This window comes from Leptinotarsa decemlineata, unplaced genomic scaffold (assembly GCF_025532065.1).
Source record: "Leptinotarsa decemlineata unplaced genomic scaffold, Ldec_3_MD MMD2_tig00000576_RagTag_RagTag, whole genome shotgun sequence".
Lineage (NCBI taxonomy): Eukaryota > Metazoa > Arthropoda > Insecta > Coleoptera > Chrysomelidae > Leptinotarsa > Leptinotarsa decemlineata.
In genome coordinates, this window is record NW_027412551.1 from 11,281,734 (window position 1) to 11,293,720 (window position 11,987).

General features: G+C 37.1%; 1 non-coding gene across 1 annotated transcript; it reads right to left on the reverse strand.

The window, feature by feature from the left end:
* Window positions 1-7,492: 7,492 nt before the first annotated feature.
* On the reverse strand, window positions 7,493-7,599 carry LOC111508495 (U6 spliceosomal RNA). The gene has a single exon (XR_002722528.2). It is a non-coding gene; the product is annotated as a U6 spliceosomal RNA (small nuclear RNA).
* Between the last annotated feature and the right edge of the window lie 4,388 nt (window positions 7,600-11,987).

Sequence of the window (11,987 nt, forward strand, 5' to 3'; positions counted from 1 at the left end):
TCGAAATAGATGAACATTTCAATTTAGCAGACCACTATTATAATATTCATGCAGTCATTGTTCACTGTGGTTCTGGCGTTGAATTTGGTTATTTTTACGCCTTGGTCAAAGACGAAACGGACTGGTTTAAGTTTGACGATAGTCGTGTCACGAAGTGTTCTGGCGATGCACTGAATTTATTGGAGCCTCTGGAGACACCCTACATTTTGTTTTATAAGAGAGAGTATATTGGTAGATCAAGATGATGTGGTGCTGTAGGTTTTTCCGGGTTTTCCTGCAGGTGAAAAAGCAAATGCGCCAATTAATTTTTATTATTGTTTTTTATTTTTATCGTTGTTTTAATAAAATAAATCATTAAAAGTAATGAACTTTGCTTAATAAAATCATATGAAGAAATTTGTGATTTATTCTCAGATTTGATAAACAAAAGAGGTACGGTTTGTGAGGTCCGATATGTGAGAATTTTCGATTAGAAATCATGAATATTTATAATTACGATTGAGGTTTGATATTATTATTTGATTCCATTCGAAATTGATATCTAGGGGTTTTTGTAGACCGACATTATGGAATGGGATATTTTTGATGTTTTTAATGATAATTTTTTGATCTTATTCTTATAAATAAAGTTTTTGAAACTGGGTTTATATTATTTCATTATTTGACATATCCCAACCAAAAAAAGGTTAGAAAAATAACAACCATCATTTTTTATTGAATATTTTCTATATGCAACTCGAGAGCCTCCTGCAAAGAAAGAAAAACCAAAACGGAAATCATATTCTTTGTGTGACGTAAGTTAGTTGTTGAGTGAGCAATAACAGAATCAACACCGCTTGCACAAGGATAACTATTTAGTATACAAACTGGAAGATTTATAATCTGTCGATCACAGAATGAATATGACCTATGGCACACATATGAGAAACATATTTTTCATTTTTTAATACAGTTTTTTCATTTGCATTAATTATTTTTCGTGATTATTGAATCCGTCAGCATGAATTATTGAAATAAAAACATAATGTCGGTCCACAAAGACCCCTAGATATCAATTTTGAATGAAATCACATAATAACCTCAATCGTAATTATAAATATTCATGATTTCTAGTTTAATTTCAACCCAGTAAACCACGCGCTTTATTATAAAGCTATACATATAAAAAATCTAGTAGGTGGTCGAAAAACTGGCCTCATTTCCATAATCATTAAAAGTAGATCAGATTTCCTGTAGGAGCTATTTGAATAGAATACATTTTCACCTGAAATGATTTTTTTTTAAATATATAATATCTCTCAGATTATCAACTAAACCAACCGCCACTGTTTTATGGTCCAACTTACTTTAAATGTGAACAATCTCTCCATAACATCTCATTACCCGCCCCCCCCTCTCCCATAAGTTGTACAGGATTCAAAATACATGTATATTATAGGCACGTATAGGCATGGCAACTCTATATCTTATTATTAGGTACTCTGAGGTCGGAAGACAGTGTTGGTTGCCTCTGTTCGAAAAATAATGGAACAGCAGAGTATATACTTTGTGTCTGCCCCGATGAAGACCGAATCTGGTTTTCAGAGTTTAGCAGAGCCACACTCTTATCCCCAGACCTGGAAAATAGTCCACCATATAAATTAATCGGTTTCGTTAAAAAGCTGGGTTTATTTGGTCGAGTGTGAATAGGTGTGAGCCACAATAAACCCTTGCGAGTTGCGGTAGAGGGTCGAATAGATCCACTCACTTTGTACCTAACCTAACCCAAGCCAAGTACCATTCTCGAATTTTATTTATTTAGCATTTATTTATGAAATGTTTCCGATGTTGATTTATAATATAATGTTCAAATAAATATCTTATATATAAAAATGGATTTTGTTGTTTGGTTGGTTGGTAAGTGATAAACTTCTACATCGCTCAACCATGGCTCAACCGATTGTGATGAAACTTGACATGTATAAGTAATTTTTCATAGAGAAGGTTTTTAGGCCATACATTTTTCTGTAACTCGCCACTAGATGGCGCTGTGAAACAATTTTTGAAAGTACTGTTCTATAACGCTGCGCACGCCTAAGTTCGTTGATTCTGATTCTATCAAAACATTGGAACAGCAACATAGTACTAGTGTTATATAAAAATGATGTTTTTGTTCGTTTTATATTCAACTTAGGAAATCAGGCTTGTGAATAAATTGTTAATTTGCGATCTATTATGGTACTGACAATAATGCACTGCAAAAATTGTTTCATTACAAAAAATAAAATAACAAATTTGATACAAACAAAGAAATCTATATGTTGAACAAGTAGATAAGTGAACTTGCCTAGTTAAAGAATGGATTTTTTCTCTGATGATCACCTTATCTAGTTTTGAAAATTCTAAGTAGCATCTGAAAACTGTCTTTGCAGTTATTCATATTTTGCCAAATTTGTAGTTATCTGGTTGTAGTACTCTTCCCACGATAGTCCAATCTAAAAAATATAAAATGCATATACGTATCTTGACAACCCTAGTGCAACTATTTATTGAAGATACAGAGTTATTTATTGAGGACTCGGAACACTGTATCAAAAAGAGTAGAGATATAAAGTAAGATCCTGGAGACATACTTGTAAGCTTCGACGTGGTCTCTTAATACACGATGGTTGGAATCGAGGACACGATACGGCTAACTAGCGTTATGTTCCCAGCATTCATGTTCTTTTTTTCCGCTTACTGTTCATCAAAAACTTATTTCCAGTGAGAAGGTATTTTTTAGGAATAAACGGATGGTACTGCGATGGCAGTCCATTATGTCCGGCGGTGGCAAACTTTTTTTCGAACAACAAGCCTCGGAGCAAGCGGCCGTGGAAACATATTGTTGGCTGCGTTATATTGATTAGATGTTCGTGATACGGTAAGATGGTGAGGAGACAAAGATGTCCATTAAATCTGAAATCTCTCGACCCAAAACTCCAATTCACCATAGAACAAGAAACCTAAGGACTCCAGCCTTTTTGGATGTTTAGCGAACAGACGTCGGATGAAACTGTTGTAAATCATGTCCAAAAGGAAATAACGCCGGCCGCCACTGGTAACCATAAACCAAACGTGACGTAGCTGAGAGCGTGGAAATACCCAATGTTACCTGCCGCTCGGGAAAAAACAAGAAACATGCTACCGATGTCGATAGAACTTTGGCGAAATTCTACGATGTTCCATCGCGATATTTAAACGCTGGCTGCAAGCGTATTCGAACAGTCAAGTACGCAGTGAAGTGGACGTAACAGTGCGGTACGCGAAGTGATCTAGTAAGCCGATAGAAATTCGAATAATAGTTGAAATTTATAGTTGAAGCATTTGTTGTATTTGAAGTGAAATAAAGTTGAGTTTGATTATTCAGTATAGTCAATTATTGGTGAATCCACGGGGTAATACGTAACAATACACAGAGTGTACAGGGAATCAACACACACAAACAGGTACCTGAGTACCTGAACAAAATCCTAACCACCAGCCACTATAAAAGAGAGGGGTAATTAAAAAGGTTGGTTAAGAAAGCACGACGTATTTGTGAACCTGAGAGTCTTCCTGAGGAACTCAACGACCTGAAAAATGCCTTCAAAGGAAATGGGTACAGCGGAGAACATTAAAGCAATATTAGCTAGTCCAGTCAAGTAAAAAGCTTTTCTTTTCAGTTTTGAAAATGTTGTAGAACCTTTGAAAAACAGTAATACTCGATAAAACCAGAAATTACTATCCAAAAGTATACAGAGAGCCAATAGAAATTCAAAAACACAGTGAACACAGCGAACACGCAAAACATTTCTAACTTTTATGCCTCTCACCAATAAACTAAAATTGCTAAACAGCTGAAACTTTAAACAACAGCATATGCAAGGTATCTCTGTAGCTTTGAAATTGTTTATCACCATATCACATCGCCATTGTTGGAAATAGCATCAAATGTATATTGATTTCTAACTAGTTTAACATACTTGTTCTACAGATACAAACCATTTTACGTGATGAGTCGATTTATCTAATTTCTCAAAGTTTGCTTGAATGAAAAATCAAGTAGCCAGGTTATTTCTTCAAAATTCACGCCTCCAGCCATCTCGTGTCGCGTAAGAATACAAACGATCTATGCAAATAACTACATTGAATTTTTGATTAATGGATCTGAGATATTCAACAGTTTGATGTGAAAGATTAACATATTATGCATTCATAGCTTCGAGTAGCAGGCTGTTTCTGAAACGAAATCTGTCCCGTAGTTATTATTCAAGTGAAGGATGTTTGTGACTGCTCAATTTTTCAGAATTTGAATATAAATTGAAAGCGTACTTCAGTCAAGACTACCGTCGCAGCGGTTATCAGGAAAGAGATTCAGGCCACTGTGTCGACCTGAAAAAATGCTTGGCACTACACAAAGAAGTAATGACAGAATAAAAATGGTACCAAAATCGAATCAGTCTTGAGACTGAAGAAAATGAATATTCCGAATGAAATGAAAAATGATACCCTCTGTTGTATTATTTGGGAAACTAGTTGTTTTCTGGCAAGCATACCATGTAGATACGGTGGATGTTTTGAATTTTTCTTGGAAATGTTTTTTCTCTTTGCTTATGTATCTTTACTAGATACAAATATCAGACTGATATGCTTCCTTTTCAAAACTTCGCATCACGAGATAACGAGATGCTTTTTCTCCATTTGAGACATTATTCAGAAGATAACACTGTTACTGCTCCACTCTAATTCGATGAAGTTTGAACGGCTTGAGCCTAAGAAGGTTTCGTATAAGTAGCGTAGTCTGGTACTTAGTCGTAGACAGCTACATTGCTTAGATTTGTCCTGCACCGGTGAGGAGTAACACTTCGTAACTAATTTGCAGATAATCACCCAATCTTGCTAATGGATGGAGAGAAAGATTTTCCAAGAATTTCGTCTGAGAAAAAAAGAAATGTCTGTTGGATATAGTTCTCCAGCCACGGATCTTCAGTTTTTTCTAGGCGGGGAAAAACTGAAATAAGCTGCCCCCCACTTATATTTATTTCAACCGTTATTGCATGATTGCAGCTATCAGATGTCCACTAATTTGGACATAGGCCTTCCGAAAATAGTGTGTTAACACATAGAGTGTGTGAAAGCCAAATGGAATAAATTCATAATTTCGGTTACGCTACATATTTTAACAAAATCCCAAAAAACGTCAAATTCGAATTATAATTTGACATACTTCAACAAAGTAATGCTATCTCTACCTTCAACCTCCGTCGAATGACATGCAACCCCCAATTTTTCAAATAGGAAGTATAGGCTTGTGATATATCGTTTCAAAGGTCTCTTCATTCTCTATTCAAAAATGTTATTTCTTATTGCAATATACTGAAAACTCATTTCATGATGAGGTATTGATGATGAGAAAGTAAGGAGAAACTATAACAATTTTCTTTTTAGATGGTATCCTTTAAAAAACTGTGAATAATTTCCATGGCAATGTTAGTTCAAAACGCCTTGTCAACTTGTTTTGTATGTTACAACATCAGTTGTCAGTATTTCAATTTAGGTTTGAAGTTTGTTACCTTCAAGCCTGACAAATGGTTAGATTGACGGAAATGCATAAAATAACAGTTTTACAAATGATTGATTTCGGAGATAAACCCGAACACAACATGAAGTAGCTCACCTATTTCATGAGAAATTTCCTAATTTACCGTCCATATCTCAAGGAATAATAAACAATATAGAGCTTGGTCATGTGGGGCAGACAAAAAAGGAGCTGGCAATGAAGTGAGTGATGAACTCAAATTAGATGTTATGCTTGAATTTGAGGAAAACCCACATACATCGAGTTGACAGACATCCACTACATTCAATGTTAGACATACATCGTAAGTAAACATATTAAAAGAAAATAAAATAAATTCCTGTAAAATGATACCTACTCAGGAGCTCAAGGAAGACGATTTCATTTTTGCGAGTAAATTATGGGCATGTTCAATAACAATATCATCCAATTAGAAGACGTTATGTATTTTTTTTATTTGAAAAAATATAAGTTGCAACAACCTCGAGGGTAATCAGCAACAAAACATTAACATTCCATGAAATTATTACTATTTACAACATTGAGGCTAGAAAATGTGTGACATTAAAAATAAAAATTATATTATGTGAAGAATTCCTATTTCTGCTAAGAACCCTACGACATTTCCAAAGTTGCATTGCTCTCCAAGAACTGTCTTCAATTCTGAACTGATGCTGAACTTTTGACGTTGTGGTACAACACTAGAACATTTCACTTATTATGTGTTTGACTGATATTGGTACCGAACATATAGGACATATCTTTTCTTCCTCCCCGTTCAGCAAATGTCCATGTGTGTATCGAGTATGTTCCGTACGTAAACGTGTTATAACAATCAGTTATCTCCTTTGTGCAGGGATTCTGTTCCATGGTGTAGTATTGGTTTTGATTTCTCTCAACTTCATTCTTGAGATGTTCCCTTTGGAAAACCAAAAGTTGAGAATGCTGTGTTTCATTTGATGTTTGAGATCAGTATGGGACAAACTCTCTTGCTCTTGCAGTGTTTCATCATAGACGGCTTCAGAGGCAATTCTGTGTACCCTCTCATTGCCGATGATGCCAATGTGCGAGTGGACCCACATGAATTCCAATACATTGGAGGCCTCGTTGACTGAAAACATATTGCTTTATTAACGAAGAGTTTGACTATATTCGTTGGATACCCGGCAGTGAACTCAGTGAATCAGCTAAGATAAGTGTTTTATTGATCCCTTCGTCCTTAGCAAATTTTATCGCTTGGTTTATTGCGAAGAGTTCTCCACTGTAAATACTGCTTATCGGAGACAATTTGAATGCCTTGGATGTGTTGGCTGTCGAGAAAGCTGCTGTAGTTCCTTGCTTCGACTTTGAAGCGTCCGTGTAGATGTAAGTGAAGCCATCATATTCACTCAAAGATGAGTGGAAGTAACTGAGCAGCAAACTTGAAAGCGTTTCGGCTTTGTTGAATATGTATTGTTCTACCCCGTTGCAATATGTATTGCAACGGGGTAGAACCAGGGGCCAAGGCGGAGGGTCGGTGTAATTGATGGGGGGAGTTTTATGGAAGGCTATGTTTAATTCTGAAATGTATTGATTGATCCTTTGGCAGAAAGGCAACGTTATTCTTATTTCCTTCTCAAAAAGCCGGCTAAAACGATTAGAAAACGTATAGTCGTATGTCAGGTGACAATTATTGGATGAAACTGAAGATGCGTAAGCCAGACTCAGGTATTTTCTTCTCATATGTAATGATGGTTCACCCGATCCACAGTATAGGCTTTCAGAGGGTGTATGCTCCAAGAGCTAGTCTTATTGCTGTGTTGTGAATATAGTCTACAGCTTTGCTTGCTGACGCATATACTATGGATCCATAGTCGATGTTGGTCCTCACCGAAGCTCGATACAGGAGTGAAAGGGTTTGGCTATCGGAACCCCAGTAAAAATGTGGAACGCTTTACCATTTTGCATGTCATCCTTGCGCAGGGGCCATGCTAATATTCTCTGTATCATTCCAATTTTAGTATGTGTACCGCCGAAGCGAGTACACGTTATGTTTTCTGATGAATGTATTTTGTCTTTCAATGGTTATGCTAATCGGCAAAGTTGCCGCTACTGGTCAACGGAAAATTCTGACTGGATGAGAGAACACACGCAATACCCTCAAAAGGTTAATGTTTGGACAAGGATTGTAGGAAACCATACCATTGGTCCCTTTTTTATAGAGAGCAGCTTGAATGGCGATAATTATTCAGTACTACTCCAAAATGATGTCATACCAAGTTTAGAAAATTTATATCCTAATCCAAGAAACCCTCAAGTTCCAGAGAATTCGACATGGTTTCAGCGGAATGGAACACCACCACATTACTTAGTTTATGTCCGTCAATACCTCGATACAACATTTTCCAATCGGTGGATAGGGAAGCGAGAATCGATTGAATGGCCAGCGCGATCACCTGATCTTTCATCATTAGAATTTTTTTATGGGGATATGTAAAAAGCAATGTGTACAAAAGTGAAATTTCAGATTTGAATGACTTGAAAGAACGAATAACGCTTGCAATTATGTTGAATAATGTTAGAAGACAGTTTTATTTGAGATTAGGATTTTGTCAAGATGTTCGCGGTGGATATTCTGGATATCTACTTCATTAACATCCATAGTTATTTTTTGTATTCTACTTGAGAGCGCTAAAATATTTGAATAGAGAATGGAGAGACCTTTCAAACGATATATCACAAACTTATACTTCCCATTAAAGAAACTGGGGGCTGTACGTGTCACTCGAAGGGGACTGAAGGTAGGGGTGGCATTTTCACATTGTAGAATGTCAAATTATAAACTACATTTGACATGTTACGGGATTTTTTTAATTATGTAGAGTAACAGAAATAATAAATTTATTCCATTTGGCTTTTACACACTGTATAGACATGAACGTGTAGGATATACATTTTATACTTAGGATGGGATTTAAAATAAACATATGCATTTCGAAAATAAAAATTGCAGCACCCTCCTTTGCAAGAGAGTCAGCAGCTTCATTGCCTTCCAGGCCAGTATGGCCAGGAATCCAGACCAGAGACAATCTGTTTAGTCTTCCTATCGAGGAGAGTCTTTTTTGGCAGTTTGCTACCAATTTAGATGTTGCTCGATAGGAGCTCGACTGTCCGAGAATATTTTTATTGACTTGTGAGTGAGGTTGGATTTATTAAATCTCTCCGCACACAATCCAATAGCGTAAATTTCCGCTTGAAATACAGTCGCATGAGTTCCAAGGCAGGTAGATAACTCTGTCGTGGGTCTGCGACTGAAATCACCTGCACAAGAACCGAAAGGTGTTTTTGATCCATCTGTGAACCAACAACTATCTGATCTTAATATTTCCTTCTCCCGCAGGATCCAGTCCTTTGGGAATAGTACTTTATAAGGCAGTTCGTAGTTGGCAGTTGGAGAATGGAAGTTGGAAGTCACAGAATGCTGTGACTTCCAATATCAACCAACAGTCTCTTGCACTCTGCATTGAATTGATTTGTGCCATTGGAAATGTGCACAAGTCTGTATGCAGTCCATCCAGCCTCTCTTTCCAGAAAAATGTGGAGAAGAGGTAGATCTAGAAGGATCTCCATTGCCGCTGACGGTGTGGTACTGATGGCACCACTGATAGCCAGACAAGCCTGTCTCTGTAAGCCAGAGAGCTTCGCTTGGGCCGTTTTCTGTAAAGCCTTCGGCCACCAAGCAATTGCACCATACTTGATTATTGGTTTGACAATCATCAAATGAATCCAATGGATTTGTTTGGGACCTAAACCCCAAATTTTACCACAAATCCTTTGACATGTCCATAGAGACAGTCTGGCTTTGTGTAAAACTTTTTCCAAGTGAGTGTTCCAGGTGAGTCTTTAATCAAGGACAATGTCAAGATATTTCACCTGCGTTCCAAATGGAATGACCACACCATAGATGGAAAGTGGCGTTAGACAGACATCTGCTCCCTCAGACACCAACTGTGAACAACGTCCAACGCGCTTTGGCGGATATTACAAGCTACTTTTCTCGACGTGGACCTTGCCAAGATGACAAGGTCATCTGCATAAGCTTGCAGATCAACTTTTCTTCTGTTGGAGGCATCAAGCAGATTATCCACCAGGAGCGAATATTGTGAGACTCGATAAGCGGTTCTGGCTCATAGAAGATCGCAAATAATTTTCAATTAGTTTTATTTTGTTAAAACTAACAGCTTGCGGATGTAGTAGGAAGCGTAGAGTGGGCAATAATATTAGAAAAAGCATTCCGCATAACATGCGCATAGACCTGTTGCAAGAGATAGAAACCGTTAGCTTTTTCTATATCACCAAATGAAAGTCGAGCTTGCTCTTTGAAAACGTAGAGTTCCTGGCGGAATTGAACGGTACTCAAATCTTGCTATTTTCCAGCCAGATCTGCTCCATGCTCTTGCAATTCTTCAATTGACATTTTTAAAATATTAGTACCATTAAGAAAAGCAAAATTCAAATTCAGCATGGTAGCACATTCAAACCTCTTTGTAATTTCTGATATGATCACCACACAGTTTTACAAAAACGTGACACGTCTTTAGCCATAAAATGGCTTCTTCATACGTGTTTTTACTAACTGTATTCAGTAGAATACAGTAAGTATTTTGTTTTTTTGTAGGTTTTTAAAAATCATACTGCTATTACAGAATGGCTGGTCTAGTTTAGATAAATAAATAAATAAGTGTTGAATAGCGAATCAAAAGACGATCGAAAAGGCGAATCCATATAAATGAATAAACGATAAAGCACAGTTCTGGTTATATTCGAGTTATTGATATTTTATGATATATTCAGTTTTCAGAACACTTTTTTAGATGTTCACGAACCGACTACACTTTCCAAGGAACCAAAAACTTACAAGAAAACAATACTACCGACCACAACAATCATCATACGGATATTTGTCGAGCTGGATATTCAAATAATAACGACAGTGGTGTCTGCATAGTTGGGAGTTTATGGTAACTATGAAGCAGATAATATTGCGGAGAATGGCCAAATGCCACGGGCCAACTGGATAATGGAGAGCGTTCAATATTTGCCTCAAATGACCGCCTGTGACGCCACAACTGGTCCATTACGATACTCTCTTCTCAGCGAAGTGTTATGGCAAGGAGATCAGGACATTGACGCGAACTTGACGGCTATGGGGAAAATACGCCCGAGGTAGTTTTCAGAGTAGAGCAAGAGCCCGGGAATGCCAGACCTTCCTTATTGATGAGAAGTGGAAGTTTATCAGCATATGCCCCCAAAATAGGTAGAAACAATGAGCTACTCTGAAGTACGGATTATCATCGTTACTGGCAAATGACAGGTAGCAATGTTATCTGAAATAGTGATGCTACAGAAATTGAAACAATATGTCGTGATATGATCTACTCACAAGTTGATTGAATCATATCTGCAAGGTGGAGCGAGTTGTTGGTGACCACAAATTATCGAGCAAGGTATCCCTCGAAGATCTATGCTGTGACCATTATTCTATTCATGAATTTTCAAACCCACCTTTGGTTTTTGGAGTGTCTCTAATGTTGCTGATGGTGTGGTTCTGATTGCTTCCTATGTGCTAGACATGTCATTATTATGACAGCTAGCAGTGTTTCATGAAATAACGATGCTATAGCAATTTGAACAATATGCCATGATATGATCTACTCACAGAATGATTGAATCATATCTGCAAGGAGGAACGAGTTGTTGTTGGTGACCACAAACTATCGAGCAAGGTGTCCCTCGAAGATCTATACTGTGACCGCTGTGATCTCATTATTCTATTCATGAATTTTCAAGACCACTCTTCATGCTACCCTGGGTTTGTGGAGTGTCTCTAGTGCTGCTGATGGTGTGGTTCCGATTGTTTCCATTGTTCCAATAAAAGCTAGTCAAGTCTTTAATATGACAGGTAGCAGTGTTTTATGAAATAGCGATGCTACAAATATTGAAACAATATGCCATGATATGATCTACTCACAAAATGATTGATTCATATCTGCAAGGTGGAACGGGTTGTTGTTGATGACCACAAATTATCGAGCAAGGTATCCCTCAAATATCTATACTGTGACCGCTTATTTCCCCATTATTCTATTCAGTAAATTTCAAACCCACTCTTGATGATTCCCTTGGTTTGTGGAGTGTCTCTAATGTTGCTGATGGTGTGGTTCCGATTGCTTCCATTGTTCCAATAAAAGCTATACTTTGTTTTTTCACTGGTCACCAGGTAAAATATGTATGTGTATATCTCCGCCTTCTTTAGTTTCTTCTAAATGCTTGTTCTGGGTTAGACAGGAATTTAGTGTAACCCTTGTTTATTTAACATTTCTCTAGAATTGTACCTCTTCACAAATTTTTTTGAAGATCCTTCAGTTCTAAT